Here is an 18,752-nt window from a genome sequence, read left to right as displayed (position 1 = left end):
CCATCTCCTAACCGCACCTTCTTCCTTCATCTTAAAGAAAGGCGGCCGACAAATGATCTCCACCTGTACACAGGGACTCCATCTTGCAAATCTGCATAAGCAGACTGAAAGCACCTGTTTAAGTCCATCAGATAATCATTTAGTCTTCAAACATCCTTCAGTCCATGTACTTTTCGATGCATGGCCCTGGCCACTTACTAATATGCCACGACTGTTTCTCCATCTCCTTTTCAAACTTTTTCTTTGCTAAGAGGTAACAATGAAATAATTATGGACACCTGCTCTGTTATGTCCTTATATACATAGCAAGACAAAATCCCAACACTGTAAAGAAAAGAGAAGCAACTGATTTTCTAAAAGAGACAGAACCTCAAGCAATAATCTTCGACCACTAGTGGTGATGATGATGATATAAATTGTAACTCTTAGGAGTTGGTCACTTAAGTGCCATAATTAAGTGCCATTTTATTCACAATACTAAAATGTCCAGATTACTGGATGTCTGACATGGAACAACATTTGCTGAGATGAGTAGATTTAGTGTAAGAGTAGTCAATTTAGTGTAATGCGTAATGCTTACATTACTCAAGTAAATATAATTTCATTTATACATTCCACTGCACATATAATGAGTTTTATATATGAGGAGTGAGAAATATTCATAGAATAATGATTCAGCTACAATGACTCAAGAGTTCAATGAAAAAAATATTTATTTCTATATGGTAAAACTCAGAAAATCAGTTATTTTATTCATGCAAAGGATAACTCTGCAGAATGTGTTCCTTGAATGTAGCTGAGATTCCATCTTTTTAGGAACACACAATTCACATCTGGCTCTTTGGGTGATGAACACTGGCCAGTGTCCAGCTTGATTCCACAGTCTAATATCTTCAGCCAATACTTTGTAGTCCTGTCAGGCCAGATGCCCACATTCAGAGACACACTTTTTCTACAGGCAGTACTTTTAGGTCCCAGCCTTCTACAAAAGTTTAAGGAGAACTATAATACACGCACAAATTCCAGGATCAGGACACCTCTGATCTACTGTTGCCAATTTGCTAAAAAAATTATATACGTTATTATACATTACTTCAAAGGCAGAGTACACCCAGCCTGGACTGAAACAGTCTCTGCTGTCTTTTCCTGCTTCAGGGGTTGAGACAGAAAAAGAAGAATCGCTCAAAACAGGCACAGTAAAGAATCTGAGTGGAAATTAAAGGATATACAGTATGCCAATGATAAAAGGAACTCTTTTAAGGGTTACCAACACTACTAAACATTTCTTCTTTCCTAATTAGACTCGTGTTTTTGCAGGAGGATGCAATTGTAATAAAAGTGCGAATGACTCTGCATTCTAATCGCAGAGTGTTCCACGTCTCAATTAAAGGCTTAATTGAAAATATCACATCCTCCCTAATCCTATTACTGCAGGGAAGGAGGAAGGGATCTGGGGGTATTAATGGATTATTTTAGAGCGGGTTTGTCTCAGTTGCTTGTAGTATATCAGGCGATGTGCTATCTGTGCCTTTTTTCATGAACCTGAACGTTCTGTTAGCCGGGAGTTTCCTGACTCTCTGGGAGTGTCTGTGAGAAGAAAGAGGCGATTGGTCTGTTTCCATGTTTACAAAAACACACTTCTTCTTTCTTAAACTGTCCTTAAGGATCATTTTAGTCCTCCACGGTGCCTATAAATAAGATATAGACTGCTGCTAATGTCATCATATCTACAGCATAACATTTTGCACCACCATCTGAAAGTCCTCTGTCCTAACACACTGCAATGACAGCCAACTGTTGACTAGTGTTCCGTCTAATGGGCTTGGAAGAGGAAGGGCTCCTTCACATAGCATCTGGAATAAGACAATCAAAGCCAACGAATTCTGCAACTGTGACAAAAATATCTAGCATTGGGAAAGTGCTTGAATGTGTGTTGAAAGGCACAACCATCTGGCTGGATTCAAAGTTTTCTGGCATGAGAGCTGAGAACAGTACTGATTTTGTGCTGGTTAACAAATCAAGGAAAATTATAGCCCTACAACTGTGCCCTGCAGACAGAACACATTTTCTAAATCTTTCCATTAGCTCTAAATTTCATTGTGCACTAACATGTATTATCTATCAGCCAGCTTTCATCACTGCACTGCACTGCATATGTGGAGAGATGGAGAGATACTCCGGATGTGATACGATTGGTATCAGTTTGCCATGTGTAATCCAAGGAGGAGGCCACCGTAAAATATAATCACACTTTGCTGAAAACATCTGTAAGATTCAGCCCCGATCAATGAAAATCTGCACACTCTCTCACAAAGCCTCCCTCCCCTCCGAGCTCAGCATTGCCAAGCAGGAGACAAGATCTCGAGAATATCAATTCGACAAGACTTCAGAATTAAGTCACAAGATACATCCAGGCAGGAAGGCATATTAATCACACCTCAGCAGATTATTTTGCAGACAGTCATTTCTGATCAGGTCACGTTCTGAGGTGTTAGGATGTCTGTACAATTTATTTTTTGTTGAGTAAACTCAGTGTAATAGCTTTCATTTTTTCTAGCAGATCAAACTTGGTACCCATTTTTTTTCAAAATAGGAATGCAGCGGAAAAAAAAGGTTGCCATGCTCATGACAAATGACCATCCAATATAGAGGAATTATCAATGACATTTGCCCAGATGAAAAACCCGGAGACTGGGGAGCAGAGAGAGGATGAACAAAACCATTCCCTGCTCATCTCCCTCTGTCTCTGTCACTGAGGGATTCTTCAGCAGCGTGTGGGGCAGCCTCAGCTCCTGACGCATCACTTGCTCAGGAGAGCATGGAGAGCGACAAGCCTGACACCAGTCTTCTATTAAAACTATCTTTTATATTATTTTATAAACCAAAATTTGGAAGTACCAATTCATTTAGCTAAAACATGCCCACCCAATCTAGAATTACCAACAACTCCTGGGAGAATGAGGATCAACTGACATGTTCCTCCAATGCTTCACTTGTAAGAGCCATTCAAAACACTGTAACAGCACTTCCAAATGTTGCTGGGAGGTTGTCGTTTGCTGATGGTCACTTCAGAAATGGTATTGTAGCCACATTCTAAATTTTTACATTGTGTGTTTAGAACTACTGTAGTTGCCTAGGGATATTTTATACACATTACCAAGACGGCACACTTACAAAATTTCAAGTTGACAAGTGAATATTTCAAGGTTTATTTGATGAAATTGAAATAGAAAATGTCTATGCATTGTTTTTGTTTAGGTGGCTTCTATACACACAATATACAACATAAAATGTTTTGTATGTCCATACAAAACAATATACTGAGAGATATCACTAAATTACCAATTTAGTCATTACTAAATTACCAGTGCCTGCAAATAACCTTATAAATAAGCTAAGGTAAAAAAATTACCTTACTTATAATTTAAAATGGCTTATTATTCATTTCATCTCCAGTGTACACCTTGCAATTCCTTTCTGTGCTCAGCTATCAGTATGTTCGGCCTGCTTCTGTACAAAAACACCCAGGGGAGACTGGAATCCATCAACAGTCGGAAAATGTTCTTCCCAGACAGCCTTTCCAACACAACGTCAGCAGACAAGCAATTGAACTGATAGCCAGAGAAAAGGACAGTGGAGGGGGTAAGAGTCTATTAGCTCTGAATGGCAGAGGAGAGTTAGAGATGGAGGGGATGACGGGGAAAAAAGCAGAAGGGAGGTGAAGACATAAAAATGCAGAGCAGGTGAGAAGGTGAGACTGTTGAGGGAGCATTAAAAAAAGTGTCATCAAAAAGGGAGGAAACCAGTCTGAGAGAAAGACAGAGGCAACACAGCAAGAATCTTTTTTCTCCTCCTTGGTTGATTGTTTCCATTTCAATATACTGTTTTCATGGCACATTACTTTCATTATTACTCCAACATGCACATATTTGCACAGTGTGTCCTGAACTTCAGATTAATTTTAACCAGAAATCTGTGTAAGTTAAAAAAAAACAGATCATCCTTCCACAGATACATGCCAGAATCTTACATGTTTTTTCGCAAAACTCAGTTAGATTAATCTCCAAATAAATAACACTACCTGTTCAATACCTACTTAGTTATTTATGTAACCACAGTGCATTTTCTAAATGAAACGGGGGAAAAAAAGTGAACCAGGTGTGAAAAAAAGAGCATTTAGGGTAAGCTTGGCCTTTTTGAACAAACAAAAATGCTGACAATACTGATTTTTTAAAGTCTAGCCCTTCATCAGCAAAGTAGCTGAAGATTTAGGGACATAATTCAAGCCTCATTCCTAATAGTGCCACTCAAGGATCAGGAATGAGTTGTAATGTTCGGGGCTGATGACTGACCAAGACCTAGGGTTAGGTTCTGGGCTCATTAATCTTATGTTAATGAGGAAATTTCCATTCACTGCTGCATGTAAAACTTTCTTATTTTTGCAACGATTCACCTGCATGTTCTTACTATTATGTCTGAATTGTTTTTAATGTACAGTGTTTTGTGAAGGAAAGTCCTGGAAAAGTTGCAATGCAACATTGAATTGATGTATTGAAAGATCCAGAACTCTGTTGCACTCAGCTTGGTCTGAAACTCTATATGGTTTTATTATATTTTTAACATAAAATCGCACAATACTGAAAATGTCTTTAGAAAGATCATTCGTGCTGCTAACTTAACAAATACACCTCTCTTGTTTCTGTTGTTTTTTTAGGCGTCAGGAACACTTAATTAGCTAAAGTAATTAGAAAGCATTGAACACTGAATAATCCAGTGTGCTGTACTGAATTCTAATGGGAGCCTGCGGTTGCTGGAATCTGAAAGGAAAGGACAGGGGAGGGGGTAAGGTTTTTCATTGAGTCTCTGAGCTCTGAATGGCACGAGACGGAGGGATAATGGGAAGATGTGGTATCTTGCTTTACAGTTCCAAAAAAGTTAAAATTCTTCCTTAGAATAGGTTTCAAAGTTTTACTGCAAGAAAGAGGCTGGATAGTCTCCGAATTACTCAAACCTTTTTTTCTATGGAAAACTGCACACAAGAAACGTGTACATAACATCCCTATAGCTGCAAATTCCGGACCACTAGAAAGAGAATGAGACATGTAGAAGTGCTCCTCCGACACATCCACCTGCAGTGCTCTGCAGTGTGAGACTGCGTTAGTGCTGTCAGGCCAGTTACCTCTGACTGGAGGAGCGGTATGTCCGGCACAGACATCACTGCAAGCCTGAAGGCACCTGGGAAGCCACGGCTGCTCCTGTCTTGCCAGGAAGTACAAGAGAGCCCTGGCTGGCTTGTAGCCGACAGCTGCCTGGTTGAGACACTCAATTAACCTTAAAAGGAAAGTGCTGCCCCCTTAAAAAACAATGGAATGTCAAATGTTTCCAATGGATTTTTACATCCATAGTAAATATCAGCATCATAATGTCAACATTAGTCTAACAGATGTTCCTGTTTTTGTTGTTATCTTATCATAGTTTTAGTTTATAGTTTAAATGTTTCTCTCTGAAAAAGATACACTTTTGTGCCTACAGCTAAATAAGCATTACATCGGCTGAAGCAGATAAAAGTGCAGTAAAGCTCAACAAAGCAAGGCAAAAGCACAGTAAAGTGTAGTAAATAAAGTAATGTACAATACAAGGATCCTCTGATCCAATTACATATTAACGACTTAACAAGCTAGGCAGGCTGAATGACCTCCTCTTGTTTGGGAAACCATGGTAAAGCAATCCAAGAGCAAGCTAGAGGCATGGGAAAGTACAAAAATCCCATACAGATCTGATCATGGTAAACATCCACAACAGTTACTATGCCACTACTATTGATGTGAGCAAGAAGCAAACAAAAATGTTCTTGCACTACACAGGCCAGCCTGTATTACAGCCTGACTAGCGAAAAGTCAGGAGGACCAAACTGCTGGGTATTTGAGTCTCTCTGTGCCACGCATCCTCAGGGGACGCCAGTTATCAGAGCTTTCGAAACCCTGCTGGAGAAATCTGCTCTGTAAATTATTCAGGATAAAATGGAGAAAATTTCAGATCTGCAAGCAGCCAGGACGTTTTTACACATTAATGCAACCTCTTCCCTTTCTCCTGTTGACTGTTTAATGTGGCAAATTAATAACCCTATTTCTCATCACACAACTTGCAACCCCTGCCCACACAATATTGGGTCAGTGTTGCATTCTGTACTACAGGCTGGACAACTCTGAACGAAACAAAGGCTTGTGTAACAGTAAAGAATTCTCCAGTATTTTCTGGGAAGTTACATAACAATGTGCCTTCTTCTACCAAACAGTATGACAATCTAAACGTCTCTATAGCATTCAGCACATATACAACCTTTTAATTCCCAGTCCACTTCCTGCAAATCCGTGAGTGCTCTACTTGACATCTTTAGCACTTTCTTTTTTTTCACCTGGTCTAATACTACATGATTAATTTTTGTCTTCACTGGTTTCCCCCCCAAGCCACAAGGCTGCCTTCTACCTACTGTGATATTATGAAAACTAAGTTTTATATTTAAAAAAAACTTTGTACAATAAAACTGCTTTTTAATGTATGAAGTATATACATGGTATATTGCACTATTGTATTATTATTGCACTTAACCTGTGTTGTGAGTTTTTGCAACTCAAGAGTCTTTTCACATGGTGATCATTAACAAATGAACCAAACTGTTCACTGGCAAAGAACTCTCAGTGAAAAAAACATTAAAGAACTCAGAACTTCATTTTGTGTTCACATATTAATGGAGTTACACAGTGTATATACATTCCCTTCTGCTGATTCAGTTCAGGATTGCTGTGGACTGAATTCATTCTGCCCTCATGCTGTGATATTTGAACGGACTTCATACAGTAAATCTCAACACGTGCTGCATCCTGAAATACTGGTAAAGATGGTTGCTTAGAAAACCTTATCTTTTTTCAGGTGTACTTAAAAGTGCATGTAGGTGCATAAAGATATTGTTATATACATTTTATTTTTATGTATGTTGGCATATTGGTACAAAAGAGCACAGCTGACCAATGAATCCCTTACCTATTAAATTGTTTTCTTTAAGGACAAACAAGATGGTTTCTTGCAGTAAGGTATTGTGTACTCCACTTATCAAACTTCAATTTTCTTTTCTGAAGAGCTCTCCTTACATATAGCCCAGAAAGGCTTTATACGATATGTCACTGCAGAAAAACCCAAGAAATTTGTTCTTGTTTAAGTAACAGTACCAGCCTGTCACATACTAATGCCCCAGTATAGTGACGGGGACACTATACCGTAAACAGCAGCCAGCAGCCATATCACCCTGCAACTCACAACTGGCAACCCACTGAAGCTAAGCAGGTGTGAGCCTGGTCAGTACCTGGATGGGAGACCTCCTGGGAAAAACTAAGGTTGCTGCTGGAAGAGGTGTTAGTGGGGCCAGCGGGGGGCGCTCACCCTGCGGTCCATGTGGGTCCTAATGCCCCAGTATAGTGACGGGGACACTATACTGTAAACAGGCGCCGTCCTTCGGATGAGACGTAAAACCGAGGTCCTGACTCTCTGTGGTCATTAAAAATCCCAGGGCGCTTCTCGAAAAGAGTAGGGGTGTAACCCCGGTGTCCTGGCCAAATTTCCAATTGGCCCTTACTAATCATGGCCTCCTAATAATCCCCCCCTACATTACTCTGCTCTCCTCCCCACTGATAGCTGATGTGTGGTGAGCGTTCTGGCGCACTATGGCTGCCGTCGCATCATCCAGGTGGATGCTGCACATTGGTGGTGGTGGAGGGGAGTCCCCATTACCTGTAAAGCGCTTTGAGTGGAGTGTCCAGAAAAGCGCTATATAAGTGTAAGCAATTATTATTATACCTTTAAAAAGAAAGAAAGACTAAAGAGAGACAGCTAGTGCATCTCAAAAGATTATGGAAAAAACATTTGAAGTAAAATAAAGAAAATACTTATTGTGTCAATAAGACAAACTAAAGAGATGTGCAGTTCAATCCTTTTCTTCTGAATCTGAAAGATTTTGAAAAAATAATCCTCGTCAGTTATCATTCTATGCCTGATGATAGATCCTTGATTGGAGACATTTACATTACATTACAGGAAACATCTCTATAGATGAGAAGTCTAAGGTGGTTAAACACTTGGGGAAGGGAGGCTCTCACTTGAAGTGCAGGGTCAAAGACCTCTATGGCCCAAGCTCTTGTTGGTTGGTTACAAACTAGGTTGATATATCCTATGTTCTAAAGCACAGGGCAAATGAGAACTGTTACTTTGCCACTTTTTTCTGGCTTTGGTACCTTATGGATAGCACAGTAATATGGCAGTTATCTCTGCAGCCTCACACCTCTTGGGTCTTGGGTTCGATTCTGAGCTGAGCTGTTATCTGTGAGGAGCCTTCATGTTGACCATGTGCATCTGCAACAGGTGCTATGACCTTCCATCTCCCAAAGACGCACTGGCTAGGTTGGACTGGATATTCTAAACGGACCAAGTAGGGAGCTGTGTCAGCATGCGGAGGCTGCACAGGAACAAGTGAAAGTTTATTCCTTGCTGAAAAGAGAAGAAAAGAAACACAACGTTTCAGCTGTGGAGCCTTCTTCGGGTGTGAAGAAGGGTGTGAAGCACCCGAAGAAGGCTCCACAGCCGAAACATTGATTTTCTTTTAGTCTTTTTTCACCATGGAATATAGTTTTACTTGATCCTATGAATTCTTAACGACTCCCATCTCAAGTGCACTAAGACGGACTGGCTTCCCCGCCGAAGATGGGGAGGGCACTCCTGTGTGGGACAGGTCATCAGAACAAGAAGCATTCCAACAATGCACATCTAACAGCCAAGCAGGAGATGTACCTTTCCCTTCAGTGCCTTAGTGGCCACAGGGAATACCACCGGGAAAAGGCAGCAAGCACATCAAAATCCCATCAGAGGAATCTGATGAGCACATCTGTCAGCCCACAACACAAATGTCATTATTGTCTATTCATTAACAGGAGATGAATGAGGCAATCACCCTCATCGCTAGCTCTCTCACCCCAGCTGTGACCAGGCGGAGAACAAGCTTGGGGTAGATCTAGGAAGCACAATATGTAAGTAAATTTTAAAATGGCATGTGCTGAGAGAGACATCACAAAAGCCAATCCTCAACTCAGTCTAAGTCTTTTCTGTACCCACCAGCCAGTATTTGCTAAGAAAGAAACCGTTTTTCAAGGAAGCTGTAAAATATTTAAAGAGAAGTATCTACCAAGAGATACATATGTTGAAAAAATAACAGATAAGGATATTGTTGCACTACCTTTCTCCCATTAGGAGTCTTTTGGGAAGTGAAAAGGTAAAAAATAATACACACTCATAAACAAGACATGCACCCTCATTAGAATTAACCTACTGTTAATTTTTAATTCAATTAGATCTTAAAGAAGTTTGCAAACGACAAGAGGCTATTTGTCTAGCTTCTTTAGCTAATGCAGAGGAGAAAGTCTCCACCTTAAACTCATTACCACAAACATGTAACCTACAGTTACAGCTGTTCTCATTCAACATTAAGAAGGTTCTTCAAGAGTTATTTCCATGTATTGCTCTGGAAGGGTGCTTCTAACAACAAAAACAAAATGATCCATGCTGAGATAGCAGCTGTGCGCGACAGGATGCATCGCCACCAGTTGCAGCTAAAACAAAGCAAAAAAACGCAGACTACCGTTAAGCAGCATTTGGTTTTTCAGTTTAGCGTGGCTTAATGGGTGTATCAATTACAGCAATTCATTTAAGCACACATCAACACAAGGTTAAACATCCGACTATGCCAGGCTGGCACACTCCACCTGCTGTGTGATCAGCAAAAACAGGCAGACGGCGGTGATTTCAGTGCATCGATCGGGGAAAGGTCAGAGGTGTCCCCAGGGTGATATTGTTTTCAAACTGCTTAGGAGGGGAAAGTTCCTGAGGAACATGTGTGGGGAGAGTGATGGTTGGAAAAAGGATTGTTACCAGTCAAGTCAGGATCATCATCTGCTATGATGATATGATTAACCTGTTATTGGACCAACATTGAAACAAAAACAAATGTAAATCCCATCATCGTCAGGATCCAGATAAACCGAGACATTAACTAATGGTAAAAATGTGTCACGACCGCCAGCCAGCAGAGACCAATTCTTAAGCGATCTAATCAGCACCAGCAGCGGGTTATTATTAACAAGCGCCGCCGCACGCGTTAACACACCTGCAAATGCTCTACCGTGCGGCATGCCGCACTATTTATACCATCCTAACCTGCTTCCCGTTGCTCGGAATTGAGTCTGCTCCTTGAGAGCTCTACCTGGCATTTTCCCCCGTACGTCGTTTATTCTGGATTCTGGACTCCCCTTCTGCCTTTTTCGACTTTGGACCTCGCCTCTAGTCTCGGACTGTTTGCCTCCTGTGTTCTCTCCGGATTACGACTTACCTTACCCCTTTTGACCATGGCCTTGCCTCTTGCTTCGTATTGTTCGCTTCTATCGCGCTTCCTGGTTACTGATACACCCTTTTCCTTTGGACCACAAACTCGCCTTTCGTATTGGATTGTTCGCCTGCCTTGTCAACTACTCACTCCTGCGTCTGCACAGGATCCTCGTATCTACCCGCCTTGGATTCCTAACAAAATGTAGACCTGCACCACTAACATCACAAGCGATAAGCCTCTTGAAATCTGGCTCACAGATTTCTGAATCTGAACTTCTGAATCAGAGAAATCTGGCTCAAAGATGATTTAAGATGGCCTTAATCACAGTCAGAGAAGAGAAACCCCAGCACTTATCTGACAGTAGTACTCGGCCCTGTTATAATTACTTGATCTGTTCATACCATGCCAGGATGAGCCTGAAGTCTACGATGGCTTTATGACTCCAGGAACTGCCACAGCTTAAGAGGATAACAGCTGGGCCTTGTCTCTATTGCAAGTTGACAGATAAACCCTTAAGTCGATATCATAAATCCAACTGGTGTAAAGCAAACAAAGAGGATTTGCTCTGGATTTCCACTCAGCTCTGAGGCTGAGGTACCTGACATTTTTACGAAGTGGGATGAAGAGAGTGGGGAAAAAACACTAGAAATAAATCACATTCAAAATAAATGTACTGTATGCACTTAACGATCATAAATCATAAATGTATGTACAGTCTTGCAAACGAGGAGGTAGAGGAGACAGGCAGCAGAGTCCCTCTGCTCTTGGACAGAGAGTTATTGAGCACCAAACCTGGGCAGGGTCCAAAGGGGTTCGAGAGACACCTTGTCCATAGAAGTAGGACAGAGAGACTGTGAAAGAGTAGGCAGTGTTAAGGAAGATATGACCGCTGAACAAGCAGAATGCCTTCAAAGAAATGACAGAGAATTTGCCTCACAAAAACCAGCACACTATCTGTCACCATCGCAGAAGAAAATACAACACTAAAGAAAAAGAAACAATGTATTTTCAGAGGGGGGTAATCTCAAATAAATATAATAAAAAACTTCATATGTGAGTAGATGGCAATAATACAAAAGGCTATAATTGTACAACTTAAAACAAATATTATGGACACCAATCCGTCAGAAATACCTAGAAATACAGTATGATCTCTTCCGCCAGCTTAAATCTGTTTAGCCTGTAAAAATGAGATGCAATATGTTCTTTGGAAGAATAGCTGGCAGGATTTTTAATGCTGTCATCATCACTATTACTATTTCAGTTTACACAATATATGACACAATATAACACAATAAGCATTTTTTATTTATTTGGAAAAAAAAAGGTACTCTACATATATTAGCCTTTTTAATTAAACCAAACAAAATTGTAAAGCCAGAAGGCATTTTAGAATTGTACTCAATCTAGCCATGACCTAGGCAAAACATGAATTGATCCACCTCACTACGGACAGAAAGAAGCACACTGTTATCTACTGTCAAAGGGAATAAACCCACAATGATTTATTAGGAGACACTGCAGGGGATTTGACTGAAATCCCTACTTAAATAGCTGCACATGTCAAATCTTTATTCTACATAACACCCAGTCAAGTCCAAGCACAACGCTTTTGGTTACTAATCGACCAGTCCACCACAAGATGTTCTGGAACCAGTCTGCAACTTATCTTGCAACAGTAACAGCAAACTATTCAAGTAACATGGATTTGAAACTTGGAAGCCAAATCTCCCAGTCTGGGTCGATCTCTAAAGCCCCTTGGAACAGACAGGTGTCCCCTGAACTTTTTTTTACATTTACACACTTCTAACAAGGGAACAGTGTACTCAATGGAGAAAATCAAGCATTGTTGCTGCAGACATAAACAGGGATCCTGAATCTTCGAATAAAAGAGTTTTAGAAATATAACCAAACACTAGGCAAAAAGTGGGGAAGGAGAATACTATCGTGCAATGATCTAAACCCCATAAAGAATAGACTAGGGGGAAAAAATTACTAATACCCTTCTCTGTGGAATTTCCTCACAATCCATTTTAAAGGCTTTTTTCATGGAACAGGAAACAATCTCAGGAGAAACAAGACCTACTTGTGTCACATTACAGGACAGGTAACAGGTTAGTTTAATGGATTCACAGGAGAGTGCGCACAACATCATCCACTGTTTAACCATGTGGCTTTCAAAGCTTCTCTGCTCTATTGGAGAATTTTCTTTCCCACTCTTACTTTATGAGTTTATGCCAAAACCAAATGATAAACAGCAGGTTGTGGCTGCCGAAGGTGGTGGACAATTGCATCACTGCTAGGTCCAATAGATGAAGTAAAGCCTCACCTATCAGAAAGTACATGCACTGTTCCAATGCAGCTATTTAAACAAATATACAAGCAGGTGGACAAATAATTATAGTGACAGGTTTAGGGGGTTGACGAATGCATATAAAAATGACAACATCTGCATTCCACCTACCCATCTCCTAATACATAGCCAGAGCCTATTCTGGCAAGCAATGGTCACAAGGTACAGTCCATTGCAGGGCAGACACACACACTCACACAAGGGTCAATACTCCCGGAGGCAAATTGTATGCATGTAAGGTTGTCTTTGGACTACCAGAGCAAATGTAGGAAAAACAAATGGACATGGGGAGAATATACAAAATCCACACAGTATCACTCCAGACCCAGGAATCATGGCCCCAGCACCACAAAGCAACAATGATAACCACTGGGCCACTGTGTTACCCTTACTTGCAACCCAGCTTGGATATTCCTCTTAATACCATTATGATTCTATGAGTCTCTCAAGCAAGAGTACCTAATCCAGAGAGACAATCAGGCATTTTACAACAATGCAGTGCGCATCAAAGCAGGAGAGATCTTAAGTACTATCTATTCCACTTAGCAACCAGTCAAGTTAAAGCCTATTCAATTTAGATGTAAATTAATCTAGGGTTCTGGAGCAGCTGATGTTAAATGAAGAGTAAACCTTAGTATCCTGAGTAAAAGGCTTTAAAATAACTGTCAGTAGAACTTCTGGGCGACTTTACAAAGCAATTTCCTTTTAGGATCTCTAATAACATTAGAGGTAATATTAGAACAATAAATGGCGCCTAAAAGTCAGATTCAACCAGATGCTACAGAAAATCCTGTTTTATAACATCCTATTCTTTAACAATTACCACTATTATTTACTTTGAGGTTATCTCCAATGCTTTCCCATTGTTATACGGTACAAGTAGGTTGCAGGAAACATGTGTGGTTGGCCTTTTCAATTAAGAAATTAGATTAAACAGTTGCAAAATTGATTTTCCTGTGTTAGCCCTCTAAGGCACATATACAGTAATTCAACTGCACAATGTGGTTCAGACAAAATTAGGGCTTGACGATGCCACTCCAAGTCTAAAAGAGGTTAAGAAACTCAGACTTACCATCTGAGACTTGCACCTCTCCAGGCCATCTGCTTTTTCAATGGCATGTGCAGGCAAACAGCTGAGGCTTTAGTGCCAACTAAGAACAGACATGCAGCTCTGGTGTCTTGATAAATCACTCCAAAAATGATCTGTTGGGCATCTGGGCATTTGACCTTTTAACCACAACCTACAGGAGAAGGCAATTTTCACATTTGCCATGGCATATCTGCAATGTAGCTTACTTCATTTTTCCCATGCTTAGAAGATACGTTTGCTTTGCTTTCATGATTTAGAATGTTTTATCGTACAAGTTGTATTATTCCTTTTACTTAGGATAGATAATACTTTATTAATCCCGTAGGGAAATTTATTAATTTTATCTTACTTTATCTCACTGTCCTTTACTACGCCCTGTATTTTTCACTCTGCACAAAACCTTTCATAATCATTGTTCAAGGAAGAGAGAAAGATAACAACAATCACTAATGGATGGCCTTTTGCAATGCTTTTACCTCAGGACAGTTTTGGGTTTTGGAAAGAGGGGTCTGCAGTGCCCAATCAGACAAACAGTCCTTGGACATCATTACAAAAGTGTCTAAAAACAATTGGTTAGCTGTGTACCATTCCTGGTCTCAGTGTGCAAAAGGCAAAAGATGAGATTCGAACCAGCAATCCACAGGATTAAGCTATACAGCAAATCATTTATAAGGTAGTTCTCATGAATTTTTATCTCTTGCCTCCACTGTGCTTTACCCTTCCTCTGTCTCCCTCCCCTTCCACCATTAAAAGAGCTCAAGTTGAACATAAGGAATCGAAAACTGCCAGAGCTGTCGTATAAAAATGAATGTTTCTATAAAAATCCCTTGTGAAATATGGTACTATAAAAGGGAAGTGATTTTCTTTGTGAGATCTTAAAAAATTAATGTAGAAGAGGCTTAGAATTAAATTAAAGAACAGGCAGATTGGCATTTTACGAACATTGTTCATGCGTCCAGTACGTGGGAAATCTGAACAAAGTAACGGAGCTTTTAAAACCTGGGATTCAAATACAGACTGATTAAGTTTGCACTGGCCAGTCTTTTGTTCATTTGTAAGAAGGAGCACTTTCATTGTGAAGCAGTCATTATTCCCTGCAAGATCTGGAGTACATCATGCATTCAATGAGGCAGCAAGTGCTCAAAATGTTGCAATATTCAGGGTGATGATTTACACAAAGATTTTTTTATTATTGTCTTACATGCAATGTACAACGTACTACATACAGAATAACAGTATCTGTCTATCCATCCAATCAGTAAAGGTGAAGTTTAAGTTTGGGGTTGCCCTATAACAGGAGGAGAGGGAAGCACTGTTTCAAAGAGCTTTCACAGCACTGCCTGCAAGCTGCTCAGGTCATCAGCCTTCTTGTTTTAACCTAATTTAAGTTCAGAGTTGAACATATATTAACATAAATCAAATTTCCAAACTAAAATCTTATATTTTTCAAAACATGTACTATTACTGCCCTTGGCTTTGTGCTGTAATATAGTTTTCATTTGTTTTCATTGGTAAATGATGCATTATTGTTAAAAGATTATCATGTAAATGCTCTCCCTGATGTAATACTGTATATGTAGCTCTGTTTTATAATTAGTGCCTTACAAGACTCCAAGATGTTCAGAGCAGTATCTAACTGTACCCTTTGGTTACTTCACCACCATGACACCCTTAGAAAGCTCCTGACAGGGTTCTCAATGACAGTTCTTGATTAGCCCGTAGATCCCTTGCCAAATAAGTCCAAGTAGAACACCCACAGGGAATGGCCCAGACTGCTACACAAACGTCACTCCCTTCTAATTAAAAAATTCAGAATGGAGGGGGGTTGAAACAAATGAGAATCCAGATATGTAAACAAGCTTTCTCATTTGTTCATAACCATCTCTACTATCCTTATCTGTATCTACATACAATCCACCTTTTCTTATACTCAAAACAGTGGCCAAATTGGCCACTCCGTGTTAAAAAAGGTCATTGAACTAATGCTGAATCAATAACTGACTTAAATCTGTACTATTTCCAAGTCTTAGGCTAAAGGGCAGATATATGTACTGTATATAAAACCTGCAGGGCCGTGGTTCTCCAGGACCAGGGGTGAGGACCACTGCATTGGACAGAAATTTCACTATTTTCAGTTTATCCACAGTAGAAGACATGGACATGTTACTTGAAAAAAGACCAGAGAGCCTATAAAATTCTAATGAAAGCATTCAGCCAGGAATGTCTATGACTGCTATGCAACAGGAGTCTTAACACCATCACAGGCTAAGCACACTTGCTGCATAGACAGAGACTGGGCTGCTGTCATAATATTCACAGCAGACCTGAGAAAGACAGAAGCTAAAACCTACATCAGGTCTTTTGATGAGAAATCATAAGAACTGTTTATGAACTGCAAAACATTCACAGGGTGCTGAAGCAGGAAACTTTCACACCTACACTGAGAATGCTAAGCTTGTTATTAAAGCGATAAACAAAATATAAAAACAACTAAATAAAAGATCAGCTTTAAAAGTAGTAAAGGTCATTGAAAAATAAGACCAACAAATATCAGACTAAAACTTCTTTGCACGTCAAAGTTCTCACCAGGGCTGATTCTTCCTACTTATTCTCACTTCCCCTCTCTAGCACATCTGCTAGCTTCTGTGATGAACATATAAAGGAGACACGTAGCTTCTGCAGTCATCAACGTCCCCCCCCTTTACAGCATACACAATGCATACCGTTAACCACCATGACCATATCTGAACCCCCCCAGTGAAAACTGCCAGATGAACAATGCCGTGGGAGACAGGTGAGGAATCGATTTTTTCTCACTGGGGAGTAAAGAACTTGGTGAGCTGAGAGGGGAGGGGTTGACAATGGATTACCTTAAATTACCTATATTGTGAGCAGATGGAGGAGAAAAATGAAGAGTCATCACATTCACCGCCCCCCCTCTGCCTCCACCACCGTCTACAATGCCCTTTTCAACCCAGCTGTCTGTTATGGGACACACAGACCCAACAAGTAGATCAGAGCTATGGTGCTTCATAAAGAACAACACAAAAGAGACGAGGATCCAAAGTCAGACTGAACAAAGAAACCAACAGAATCTTTTTGGTGCAGGCTCAGAAAAAAATCTCTCTGATTCTGCAGCATCGAGCTAAAGAAGGCAGACTGGCTGATCTCTGTGACCATAAAAGATGCACAGTAAAAAACTCAGTAAGGCTGCAACCCCCCCACCGCCAAAGCAGGCATACACACCTCTCTGACTATAGCAAAAAAAAAAAGAAAAAAGCAGATATTCATTAAAAACCTGCTCACCTTTTTGCCAAGCCCAGAGTGTACGTTTATCTCCCCACTCTCTCCAGCAGATTTAAGCTCCAGATCATCAGGACCAAAGGATTTCCTCCTCCTCCTCTCCTCTCCTCTACCAAATATCTCCAGCAAAGTACAGTACAGTATCGTACAGTACAGCATAGCCCACTAGCACACAGCGGATGGGAAAAAGAATTGACACACGAATGACAGCTTCTCCTCTGCCTTTTTCTCTCGCTCTGCTCTTCATTGACAAGAGCCTGTCTTTGTTTACTGGTGTGTGTGTACTCACACTTCACGCACATACACATGCGCGCGCGAGCGGCAGGAGACAGGAGCACAGAGGAACGCCAATTACGGTTGCTTTTCTTTCTCTTGCTCTCTCACCACCACCACCCCCACCATCCTCCCCTCAGACACACACACACCCCGCGGTTGTGGCAGGCAGTGTGTCAGGAGGAGAAGCCGAGGGGACGAGCACGGCCGTGCAATCCCCCTTTGATTCAGGATTCCCGGGGAAGGGGTGTAAGGGGAGAGCATGAGACAGCGAAGGAGAGAGGCCAGTGCTGCTGCAGGAACGAGAGGAATAGGCTGAAATGAGAAAAGCTGAAAACACCTGCAATAAACAAACTCTGCAGTAGGAAGAGCGTGAACCATAGTAAAATATCTGGTGGGAGGAGATTTTCTTCCAATCTGTGCATTTTCCCCAAGGGGACAAGGGCAGAGACAGGCAAAATATAATGAATTTAAAGTACAGCACAGATCAGGTGTCTCCATTTTACATGCAGATAAGAAGTATTAATCCCTTTAGGTTTCTATGTGCCTGGTTCCCATTTTTTGCTGTTTGACACAAAAAGCAAAGCCACACATCTTACAGCAAAAATAAATTAAATCTCTAAATTACATTTAACCTGCACTGGGGTAGGCATTCTCCTCCCTGCATCCCTGCGCTCATCTTGCACTGGAAAGAGATTTAGCCAAGGCTTGCCAATCTCTTAACTCCCTTGGATAAACAGTTTTAAAAACAGATCTTTCTGGAGACACTGTTCTAACTGCCTTGTCAAGTGAAAGCAAATCACTTTTTTCTCGTGGGCGTTGAACTGGGTTCTGTTTTTCTTCATTAAAAGGAAACTGCAAAAAAAGCTTTCAGGCCCTGCCAGCAAAGCCAAAAAAGTAAAGGAGACCAATCAGATTCCCTTTGTAAAGCACTTAGATCCATTTCAGGACTTACCAGTTGCAGGATCTTTTATAAGCCCACATCAGACTGCTATATCTTTGAAATGTTTTACTTTTATCATTATAAATTACACAAGCACCTTTAGCTCCTAAAACATAAAATGGATCAAACTGCAGTGCGATATGAGTCTGTCGCACAAACCAGACACAGAAGAAATGCAACTTGTCACTAATAAAGGATAATGTAACATGAAGGATTACTGAAATAATACAAAAGTAAACATAGCAGTCAAGTGTCTCATTTAATACAAACAACAAGTGCTCAGAGTCTTTATGAAAAAATCCAAACTGAACTCAAAGAACAGAACAATATACCATGAAGCAACCCAAAGTATACAGTATAGCCA

The 18,752-nt window shown here is 40.6% G+C and overlaps 1 protein-coding gene across 1 annotated transcript in view; it reads right to left on the bottom strand.

Moving 5' to 3' along the window:
- The window catches only part of pde4a (phosphodiesterase 4A, cAMP-specific), a 292,647-nt gene extending 275,218 nt beyond the window's left edge, over nt 1–17,429 (bottom strand). Inside the window, exon 1 of the mRNA XM_088603481.1 lies at nt 17,176–17,429. The gene's annotated coding sequence lies outside the window, so the exon portion shown is untranslated. The remainder of the gene's footprint in view (nt 1–17,175) is intronic.
- Between the last annotated feature and the right edge of the window lie 1,323 nt (nt 17,430–18,752).

The sequence above is a fragment of the Lepisosteus platostomus genome, chromosome 13, assembly GCF_059453375.1.
Source record: "Lepisosteus platostomus isolate fLepPlt1 chromosome 13, fLepPlt1.hap1, whole genome shotgun sequence".
Classification (NCBI taxonomy): domain Eukaryota; kingdom Metazoa; phylum Chordata; class Actinopteri; order Semionotiformes; family Lepisosteidae; genus Lepisosteus; species Lepisosteus platostomus.
The sequence above is the reverse complement of the archived record's forward strand: the minus strand, read 5'-3'. Positions and strand labels throughout refer to the sequence as shown.